Consider the following 13,060-nt stretch of genomic DNA (forward strand, 5'->3'; position numbering starts at 1 on the left):
TTCGAAATATCTAAAATTTTAAACTTATTTTAAATAACTGATATACCTTTAAACTAAATTACAACCAATTTCTACTAACTTAAAAAATTAAACAAATCTAATGCTAATTTAATTTAAAACTAAATCTAAATGTCATTAATTACTACTCCTATTTAAAATTTAAACTAATATAATAAAACGACTTGTAATCAATAAAATTACCAAATGATACTATTTAAATTAATAAATCTACTAGGTTAAATACTAATTTTTAAAAAAAAAATCTAAACTAACATGCTAACATAATTTAACTACTAAGATTTAAAAAAACTTTACATAAAATAAGATATACTCAAGCTAACCAAAAAAAAATTTTAATTAATAAAATGCATATCACTAATCACTTAACAAACTTAAAACTAATATTAAATAAAAACTAACCTTTATTATATACTAACATTAATTTAAAACCATCTTTACTACACAAAAAATAATAATTTAAAACAATACTAACTACATTCAAACTAACTTTAATTAGTTATAAACTAACTAAATTTAATACCCATAACTAAATTTAATATATATACTAACTAGACTTAATATCATCTAACTAAACTAAAACTAAAACTAAATAATACCATACACTAACTTAAAAAAAACTTTAATAAAAATAAAAAAAACTAACATTAACAATATCCTAAACTATCCTAAAAAACTAACCCCTTACCCATCTAATCTTACCTTCACCCCGCTCCCCCCCCCTTCCATACATCACATCCTCCACAAGACTAAGTGCTTCATACTACACACTGCCCCTAATTGCATGTGTGTCAGTCTTGTCCCCCTCCTTGGCATGCGTGACCAGTCCCAGGTTGGCACCCAAGGAAGAAGGCCAAGTTTGTTTTTAAAAAACATTCTTTCTTATCAAAGCCCATCCCAAACAATGATGTCTTACGCTCAAGTTGGAGAGGAAAGAGGGTGGGGTGATGTCACCCCAAAACATATGTTATTTGACTTTGTTTAAAATTTCTTTTCAAACCCATATCAATAGCCGGTGCCAATGAAGGAAGTAGTGAATGCAAAAAGTTAAGTTGGTGAAAGAAAGATATTTGATAGTTTTATATATTTAATAATTTGTTTTGATTGATTATATTTATTTTATCTTTATTTATCCATTTGATAAGTTATTTATATTATTCAATAAGAATATTTAGGGGAATCTTTAAAAGATTCTATGTTACTAAGAGGAGAATTAAATTGGTTCCCCATACAAAAACCAGAGAGTTTTTACTCTCTTGGGACACTTTTTTTTTTTCTTTTTTTTTCTAAGTATAAATTTTGAAGTTGATTTATTAACCAAGAGGAGATTTTTTTTTAAAAAAAATTAAATCTATTAGGACTTGCTACAAACTAAATATACCAAAAATTGGATAACTACATAAAATAACATTGCAAGATTGATTTTTGGTTTACAATAATCACAAATTTGAACCTTCATTCATAACATAATTTTCGTTTTCAACATATAAGAAAATTTGAAAGTTTGCATAATTGAACATCATCATTTCATCTTATTTTTGATGTGTATCCATATAACCGAAAAATTACAACGAAAACTCATGAGAGGCAATAATACTCAATCACTATTTTATTGGCAACCTGATTCAAAGGCTCAACCGGGAAAGAACTAAGAAGAAAACCCGACGTTGTTTCCATTACAACAAAGTTATTAAATAATTTTTTTTTAGGATTTCAATCCCAAAATTTCAACAATCAACTAAATTTCCTTCATGTTCCTTATCAAGGCATCCATATCATTTTCTACAATACATTGCTAAGATTGTGGAGGGAATAGAATCTGACCTGGTGACAAATAAGCATAACGAAGAGACAAAATCAAACATTCATATTAATACTAGGTTTTCACAATAGGAATTCAACAATGAATAAGAACTAGGGAAAGGTGGATTTTTTTCCAATAGGAGATGTCAGACACAACACCAAACCAGGTGCCTAATCGGGGCTATAACTCAAGAACTTTCGTTCTTCCATTCTTACATGCCAAAACTCATATGTGGTTTGTGCTGATAGGTAGGGACCCATAACACCCTACCCTCTCTCCCTCTTCTCGTCCTGAGAAGAGACTCTACACTGTTGGAGTCCAACTAAAAAGACCTTTCTCGAAATTTGCCACTTTTTCCCTATCCAAGGGTGAGTAATGCCAAAACACCCATTCAAGAAAACTTCAAAATTTAAACAAAAATATGAAAGAAAAGAATTCAAGAAAACATGGTTTCAATCCTTCCCAAGCATACCCAACATACATACAAGCATACCAATAAACAACACAATAGCATAAGCATGAACCAAGCTTGAAACATCATAAGAAAACATGAACAACATGAACAAAGAGATGAAGAACTCCTACCTTCACAAAGAGGTTATGGTAATATGAAAAAATTGAGAAGAGCTTTTCCTTCCTTGTCTTCAATCTTCCAAGACTTCTCTCTAAAGGTAGAGATTGGGTAACAACCAAAACTACTCCAAAAAGGGCTTCTAAAGAAGATCCAAACTCAACCACCAAAAAGGGCAATAACTTCCCCCCATCCACCTAAAAATCTAGAAATTTATAACTCAACCAAACCTAAGGTTAACCTCTAAGTGGAGTTGAGGTTATGTAACTCATGGTAACCACTTTCAATTTTTGCACAAAGGCAAAAATAGACTTTTTGAGTGACCTCAAAAGTCAACAAAAAGGGGCTTAGGGGGTGGAAAATGCCCCCAACCCATACCCATACCCCTTGAGTATAAAGATTTCATGTTTTAAAGCTTTAGGAATTGACTTGGAATCAAACAAAAGATAGGAATAATTAAGACCATCTAACAACTTTAAAATACAGATTAAGCACTAATCCAGATTAGGGGTGACTAAACTCGATTAAGAAACAAATTAGCAAAAAAAGACACTAACCTAATCCGACTTAGGTCCAAAGGTCACAAAGATAACCCTAACTAGCTTGTTGGAATTAACATGAAAATTCACAAGTGTCAAGTGACACTATTAGAACACAGTTAGGAACATTAACATTTACTGATCATGGAAAGATACATTCATACATCTCACAAAATAATTAAGTTATGAACAACAAGGTTTCCACAAACAACACATGGAGATCAGTTATGTTCCTCCATCGGGTTTCTCGGCTAAAATATCCTGCACACTCATTGCACACATCAATAGTCCCATAAAATCAATTGCACATATGTATATACATATCAGGAAATCACATAAATTAAAGCATACATCTATAAATCAGTCAGGGTTTTCTCTCATCCTACTCAATTCTTAACCATTAAAATCTCTTAATCAAAGTGTTAATCCTACATTTACTTATTTCATCAACATAGATATACATAAAAAATTAAATGACAAACATCAATTATCTAAAAGTAACATCACACAACATGAAATAATATAATATGTTCAAGTATCCAATAATGTCTCGACATCTCGAGTCATGAGTATCAAAATAATAATGTATCAACTATGGCTACGAAGGGTCAAGGCGAGGACTCACATTAGGGACCTATCAAAAGCTAGAAAATTTTATGACTTTCTAACACCCTTCAAAAATGCAGATTAAATCACTAATTTTGATTAGGGTAATTAATCTTGATTACTAACTGATTAGAAAAATGACACTAACCTAGTTTGACTTAGATCTTTAGGTTACTCGGTTAACCCTAACTATCATGTTGGAATGCATATACAACTCACGAGTGTCAAGCAACACTAAAAAATTACTGTTACAAAACATTAACACTTACTGATTATAGAATGATACATTCATACATCTCACGATACATATAAAATACAAACAACAGGGTTTGCATCTATTGTTAGATTCAACCCCAGTTTCCACGATTGGTACATAGGGTTTAGTTTTGTTTCTCCATTAGATTTTCCTGCTAAAATATCTTGCACACTCATTGCAAACATCAATAACTCAAGAACTCACATACATATATTCAAAACTTATCTGGATAGTTATTTAAATCAAACCATGAATCTTTCGTATAATTAACTGTTTAATTCATTTCCACTCACATTTAATCATCAGTAATCACATAATCAATATAACATAACTTATTCATTAATTTAGATTAAAATGCTAGAATAATCATTGTTAGGCATGCATATACCTAACATCGTAAACATCACCTATTAAGGAATACTGAACTATTTGAAAGCACAAACCTAATCATCGAGGTACCAAAATCAACACTCTTATCATCAGGTGAAAATGCCTCATATCATTGTTAGTGAAATTTTAATGTTTAAATAGTCGAGATAACGTAGTAGTTTTCGAATTATTAAGTATCAAAACATGGATGTATCAACTGATCTCAATTTCATTAGGACATTCACAACATAAAACATTATTTCATATCTGATTCAATCTCCTATAACAGTTTTAACAGAGGATTCAAATTTGATAAGTACATATGAGGAGGGTCCTTACACTAAGTTTTCTACCTTACTAATTTTAAAATTCATGGACCTAGAATATATTAACCATTTTCACCTTAAGCCTGATCTTTGTAGTAAATATTTTCAATTATTGGATATGAATGCCTATTCAAGATGGAAACTCGGAAACCCTTATATGATAAATATATTAGAAAATCTCATTTACTAATGGAAAATGTAATTAGATACAACTCATAATATATCATAAAATGATAGATCTATTGACTAGTGTTCACAATTATTACAACCAATATAGGTGAATTGAAATATGATACAAGTCAGAATCTTGTCATTGTAATTTATAAGGGGTTATGGGAATTTGATTATATTTTTCTATGAAGGCTGTAAGGAAAATATTGAAAATATTGTAGATACTAAAAAAAGGAGAGGAGAACAATAATTTCATCCTCATTCCTATATTCCTGAGTCTACTTGAATCTCAGGCACGAACCCGTAGTGCATGTTGCCTATTAAAGTCTACTGATTTGTAAATGAATAGATTGAAAAAGCATGTTAGATCTAATATATAAACTCTTTACAGATAAACAACCTTAGAATAGTTTCGTAAAAAAGACTCAATCCAAATGAACCAATTAAATCCATACTATCATTTAACCAGAAACAACTCTTGTACATATAACTGTATGCAAATGATTTGCAATTCATAAGCATTAGAAAATATCATCTAAGGTTATAATAGAGTAAGAAGAAATGAATCCATTTACATTTTGAATATATAGGCCTAGTATACATGGAAACATGGTCAATTCTCTTTCTTCTTGAGCTTCTTAGAATGAACCATAAAACACACATGGAAATGAATTATAGTAGAAGATCTATGAAGAGTGGGTAACAATTATATAGTGATAAGATAATGAAAAAGAATCACCTAAATTAGAAAATCATTTCTAATACCTTATAAATGTGATCATATTTAAACAACATGGAAGAAAAATAATTAACCATTATGCTTGCATGTATTTTAGCCTAGACATAAAAGAAATTGGACAAAGCCTATGGTTGATATTGATAATATTGTCAAGCTATAACAGGCTCCATTGCTACACTATCATGTTTGGCTTTTCCTTTGGTCCATGGAACTCTACGTATAGAAATAGTACATAGATTAAATAGGGAAAAATAGATGACATCAAGATAAGATGATATAGAGAGTTTTTCATTTTCTTCAATAATTCATATTTTTTTTAAACCTTAGACAACTCATAGAATTAGTGCTAGTGCATTTCGAATATGTTACTCTTGATTTAGAATGAAAAATTCATTTAAAATGAAAGATAACATTCATCTCACCATACTTCTGACATCGAGTAGATAATCGTAGAAGCATATATGTTGGCAATCAATTGTAGGTGTTTCTAATAATGATAAGAAGCACCCACCAAATCTCTTCCAAATCATTGAAAGCTTTGGAGTTATGCTGCCAAAAGTTATCAAAGATTGCAGACGGCCCAACTCCAACATTTTCCACATAGTGTAGTTAGTGCACTTTTAAAGCACCATTATTATATGTTACCGAGGGAGGAAAAAGGAACAAGAGTGACTCCCATAACTTAGTTAATGAAATAAATTTTGAATTCAAATGGCATTGATGGAAAACATTTCTAGTTTTGTGAGGAGGTCCTCTCATAGAAGAATCAAAAGCAGTGCATTATTGTACTCATGAGATCCCATAAATTGGTCATAATATTTCTATCAATTTCCAAGGGAGATGAGTCTAGGCAATTCTAGAATCAAATATATTCATACCCAAATTGCCCTTTAATTCTCCCTATAATCTCAATGGGGTCTCTAGGTATGTGTTGTCGACAATGCAAAGCAGTTGGGATACATAGCATTGTCTTGCATGGTAGTTGATGGCATTGATCCATCATCAATTATTATAGAGGCAACCAATATCACAAGGCTAGAAACATTAAGATTATGGGCTTATTAGCTAAAAATTGAGCCCAATGTTGAAGGAAGTAATAGGGATCTCTTTCACAATATGTGATTCCATATGTTTCATTTGAAGCACATGCACACCTAAAATAGATTTGATGGTTTGTTTTTGAGAGGGGAGGTCTTGAAGCATGAGATGCTCCTTTGTTAGGGTTTTGTTAATATGTCATTCTCCTTTTGTTTGAAAATGGTGGGCACGAGTTTCAGTTGGACCTCTCTAGGAGGGTTCTTGGAGGATGCCCTTAAGCCATGTTCACAAGTTGCATGCAAATAATTTATCGGCCCAAAAAATTAAAGTATTGCATTTCCCAGTGAAGCTTCTGATAAAAAAAGGAGTACAACTATAGACATAAAATGGTGGGCATGAGTTTCAGCTGGACCTCTCCCGATGGGTTCTTGGAGGATTCCCTTAAGCCATACTCACAAGTTGCACACAAAGAACTGATTGGCCCAACAAAATAAAGCATTGCATTTCCAAGTGAAGCTTCTGATAAAAAAAGGAGTACAACTGTAGACATAAAATGGTGGGCATGAGTTTTAGCTGGACCTCTCCGGGAGGATTCTTGGAGGATGCCCTTAAGCTATGCTCACAAGTTGCACACAAAGAAATGATTGGCCCGACAAAATAAAGCATTGCATTTCCCGGTGAAGCTTCTGATAAAAAAAGGAGTACAACTATAGACATAGAGATAGCAGTATGAAACTTCAATGAAGAAGAGTCATCGAACAAAATCATCCTTGCATACAAAAATGGGAGAACAATAATTATTTGTGAAATCTATTTAAAACCTCAACTAAGAAGCAAGGATGAGAGTCTAGTCAACAAAAATAGAAATAGAGATAAAAGAATATATATTTTTGTTTTTGTTTTACAAAAGGAAAAAGGAGAAACGTGAATTCAGGATAATCATTGTCAAAGTGAAGCCTTTATATAGGAAGGTAACAAGGCTAGAATATGAATGGGGTAGAATAAGATTAGAAGGGAGAAATCACCAATCCAATCTTGGGTAAAAGTAAGTAGTAGAAAAGAGACTATAGACCCCATAATGGAGAATTTGACCATGGCCATTTACAAAGTTCAATGCAAAAACCAAGGCATAAAAATTAATAAAAGAAACTATCAAGGTAGTGTTAAGACTAAGTTTCATAGTAACTAGTGAAGCTAGGATGTAAGAGACAAGATCAAATATGCGTCAAATATGAGCCGGTGAAGCTGGGATGTAAGAGACAAGATCAAATATGCATCAAATATGAGTCGATATACTTGTTTGCACGGAGGCATGAGGCTTGAATTTTAAATCTCAACATTGGAATCAATCTAGCCACTACATTTGTTTTAGTTGCTTCACCATCATAGCTTACAAATAAAAAATAATTAAACAAAGGTAAAATTAGAGAGAAATAGCAGTGCTAGTTCCAATAGGAATAGAAATTAGATTAGTTTCTTGCAAACATGCTTAAATGATTGACACATATTAAGAGAGGTAATTATTTGCATCAAACAAGTTACATATTCTTATAAATAAAGGGGCAGAATGGTTTGACAATGCTCTTACTATGGTGGATAAAGCTGATAAAATAACTTCTAATATTCAAACTAAAATCTTAAATTTGGTTCACAATAGTATGCTCATCCTCAAAATTTACATTGTATAGTGCAAAATTAGATGTCATAGAAATAAAAGAATCTTAGTTTGAAATTGGAGAAACCATGACGTGTTACTTATCTATTATTCTGAAAATTGCAAGTAAAAATAAAAAGAGAAAAACCTTATTACATAGATGTGGCCTCTTTGCAAAGTTGCAAACTGCAAAAATCAAGTAGAAAATTGAAATAGAAAACAAAGTCGAGTGGGATAAAGTGATGAAGCTGCTTTGTATCCTAGCATCATATTTCTCAAATACTTGTTTGCCTCAACCAATGCCATCTATTAATTGCCTGCACACCACGCATGGAAGGAAATGAAGTATGAGATAGGTTAAGCGAGGGATAAGTAATATTTATCTATGCATGTATGGCCATCGAATCTCACTAATCAATAAATAGTGGTTTATAATTTCTTCAAAGTAATATTATACAAATTATTTTAAGTAGATCAAACTGGTTTCTCTTTAGCAAAAGAGAGCTCACATGTATATCAACTCTAATATTTTAAACAGATCAAACCGGTTTCTCTTTAGCATTGTTTTATACAGTTAACAAAATTATATCAAAGTAACAAATGACAAACTTGTTTATAATAAAGTTCAATTTCTTACTTTCCTTTTCTATAATATCTCCTCCACATGCACATATTGGCATTAACTCCTCTTGTACACATATTTCCTATAAACACAATGCATAATTCAATGTAAACATATACTAATCTGAAAATTACCAAAAAAAAAAAAAGGGATACTAATCTAAAAATTTCCAAAAAGAAAAAGGACACTAATTTGAAAATTACCCAAAAAAAAAAAGGATACTATTCAGAAAATTACCAAAAAAAAAATTGATAAGTAGGAGATGATTTCCACAGCTAGTCAAATTGTGATGTGAATATCAGGATTTATTCACCTAGATCCAATGAGTGCTAAGTGTTCCATTTATTCTCATGAGAGATGGATTCATGTTGAATCACTACTCATGAAACATGGGTCATCGAGTTTGACTCAAAATCACACAGTTAAATCCTGATATTCACATCACAATTTGACTAGCTGTGGAAATCATCTCCTACTTATCAATTGATGAGCTTAAGGGGCTTTCTAATGAATGGTTCATAAGGCACAACACTTGGTGAAGGTTTTGCAAATGGGGTTGCAAGCTTTGGGTTTAACTGTGGAGGAAACTCCGTAGTTAAGCGCGCTCAGGCTGGAGTAGTACTGGGATGGGTGACCTCCCGGGAAGTCCCGGTGCTTCACCCCTGTGAGCATCACCTAGATCCAATGAGTGCTAAGTGTTCCATTTATTCTCATGAGAGATGGATTCATGTTGAATCACTACTCATGAAACATGGGTCATCGAGTTTGACTCAAAATCACACAGTTAAATCCTGATATTCACATCACAAAAAAAAAATTGTTGTGACAATAACGGGTTAATCTAACAACAATGGTTTGTTGTCCTAAAACAAATAGTTCGTAAAAACTACCCATTTAAAGCAATTACCTCAATGTATACTTTTAGATTTTAAAGTCAGGGACAGAAGACCAATAGATATTCCCAACCTTGCACTCAAATCTTAAATGTTGAAAAGTAATAAGAAGTCCATTGTGAAGTCATATTTGGTGAGTGCTAATTCAAATCTATCCCATGAATTTAAGAACACCTCCTTTTTGCACACTATATCAAAACCTTGATTTAACTCCTCTTTATTCAATTGTGTATGCACATGACTTTCAAATTTCCTTACGATATATATTAGAGAAGGCTTTTTGTTTTCTCCAGCTTCCTCATTAGATATCTCCTTCCCTTTGGAGTTTTTCAACTTCTTTACAGTACATTCCTCCCAATTCTATACACAAAAAATATGAGGATTATATACCCATTTAAAATTGATGTGTGTGTGTGTGTAAAAGGACATACATAGGTTTGGCATACCTCAAAAATGTGGCTCATATTTTCTTCCCATTACCAACAAACAAATAGCCATTTGATAAATTGCACTTTCCAACCTATCAAATTCTTTGTGGCTCTTGTTAAATAGAACATATACCATCCAACACTATGATAATCGAGTTAGTATTTCCACTCTCCATGAAATATTCTCCTACTTGCTGTCCACTTTTGAAAGTAGCAAATAACATCTTGTTCTTCTTTGCTATACCTAGCCAAAAATAATTCCCTCAGATTAACCCATGACTAGTAACTTTTGTGACCTGCATGCATAAATTGTTCAAAATTTTGTCTTTTGTAAAATTATATCTACATATATATATATATATATATATATATATATATATATATATATAACACATTAAACTAATTTGTCTTATGTTATTATTTACTATGCTTACTTGCATGTATTACATCACATGAACTTGATTCGGCAATTCCTTCTTGAAGTAGTTTTAGTCTATCATGCCCAAAATATAGGGCAAAAAAACACACTAACAAATTTTATTCTTAAGGAGATAAAAGGATGAAATGTAATACATAAGTATTTGAATACAATTACTTAACTACCTCACACTCAAGTATAATTGCAAAATTAAGTACTAACCAAATACGAAAATCTCGAGATGTAATTTTCATTCATGCAACTTCAAATTTAATTGACATAATTCGAATTTAAACTACTTTATTATATACCATTATTTTTTCCAACTAACATAAATCAAGTGCATGAAATTTCAAAACGTATAATTCCACAGTAAGGTAAAACATCATCTCATTAAATTTGAAGTAAGCATATGCAAAGAAAAATTGAAATACTAGACAACTCATATGCAAGAATACTACTCTTTCCTTTTCCAACAATGTGGTTCAGTCATTTTTCATTTATTTTATTGAACCACCTGATTCAAAGGCTCTGCTGGGAAAGAACCAGGAAGAAAACCCGACGTCGTTGCCATTACAACAAAGGTTTTAAAAAATATAATTTACATAGGATTTCAATCCCAAAATTTCAAACATCAAATTTAAATTTCCTTCATGACCCTTAACAAGGGACCTATTTCATTTTTTGTAATACATTGCTGAGGTCGTGGAGGGAACAAAATCTGACCAGGTGACAAACAAGCATGACCAAGAGGCAAAATCAAACATGCATATTCATAGTAGGTTTTCACAACAGGATTCACAATGAATCAAAACTAGGGAAAGGTGGATTTTCTCCATAGGAGATGTCGACCAAAATACCATAGCACAGCCCTTTTGAGGCTAAAATCTTAGGAACTTTCTTTGTTCCACAAATGGCCTTTTGAGGCCAATAATACAAAGATTTTCATTCCTTCACTTTTTCAAATTTCACAATTTCAAACATGGTATGTGATGACAAGTAGGGGCCCATAACACCCTACCCTCTTTCCCTTTTCTCGTCATGAGAAGAGACTCTACACTATTAGGGTCCAACTAAAAAAGACCTTTCTCGAAATTTGCCACTTCTGCCCTCTCCAAGGGTGAGTAATGCTAAAATACGCACACAAGAAAACTTTGAAATTCAACAAAAACATGAAAGGAAAGCATTCAAGAAAACATGGTTTCAATCCTTCCCAACATACCCAACATACATACAAGGATCTAAATAACAACACAATAGCATAAGCAAGAAACTAGCATGAAGAATCTGAACAAGGGAGATGAAGGACTCCTACATCCACAAAGAGGTAATGGCAAATGAACCAATTGAGAAGAGCTTTCCCTTCCTTCCTTCAATCTTCCAAGACTCCTCTCTAAAAGAAGAGATTGGGTAACCACCAAAACTACTCCAAGAAGGGCCTCTAAAAAGACTCAAACTCAACCACCAAAAGGCAATAACTTCTCCCACCCACCTACAAATCTAGAAGTTTCTAACTCAACCCATACCAAGGTTAACCACTAAGTGGAGTTGAGGTGATGCAACTCATGGTAGCCATAGTCAATTTTCGCACAAAGGTAAAAATAGACTTTTTGAGTGACCTCAAAAGTCAATAAAAGGGGCTTAGGGGGTGAAAAATACCCCCAACCCATACCCATACCCCTTGGGTATAAATATTTCATGTTTTAAGGCCTTAGGAATTGATTAGGAACCAAACAAAAGTTAGGAATAATTAGGACCATCTAACAACTCTAAAATGCAGATTAAGCACTAATCTGAATTAGGGGTGATTGAACTCGATTAAGAAATAAATTAGCAAAAATGACACTAACTTAATCTGACTTCGGTCCATAGGTTACACAGTTAACCCTACCTAGTATGCTGAAAGCATAAACAAATTCACCAGTGTCAAGTGACACTATAAGAATACAGTTACGAACGTTAACATTTACTGATCACGAAAAGATACATTCATACATCTCACAATATAATTTAGATATGAACAAAAATGTTTCCACAATAGCACAAAGGGATAAGTTATGTTCCTCCATTAGATTTCTCGGCTAAAATATCTTGCACACTCATTGCACACATCAGTAGCTCAAGGAAATCACATGCATATATGTATACAACATCTCAGGAAATCACATAACTCAAAACATAATCCTTCAATTAATTATCTATTTAATTCATTTCTACTCACATTTAATCATCAAAAATCACATAACCAAAATAACATAACTTATTTATTAATTAAAATTAAGTACTAGTATAATCATCGTTACGCATGCATATACCTAAACATCATAACAACACCAATTAAAGAATATTGAACTATCTAAAGCATAAAACTTAATCATTGAGGCATAAAAATCAACATCCTTATCATCAGTTAAAAATGTCTTGTATCATTATCAGTGAAATTTAAATGTTTAATTAGTCGAGATAATGTACTAGTTCTCGAATCACTGAGTATTAAAACATGGATGTATCAACTTCTCTTAATTTCATTAGGACATTCACAACATAAAACATTACTTCATTTCCATTTAAATCTCCTATGATGGTTTTAATAGAGAATTCATATTTG

The sequence above is a fragment of the Cupressus sempervirens genome, chromosome 7 (genome assembly GCF_028749045.1).
Source record: "Cupressus sempervirens isolate cs-2001-9-10 chromosome 7, ASM2874904v1, whole genome shotgun sequence".
NCBI classification, from domain to species: Eukaryota; Viridiplantae; Streptophyta; class Pinopsida; order Cupressales; family Cupressaceae; genus Cupressus; species Cupressus sempervirens.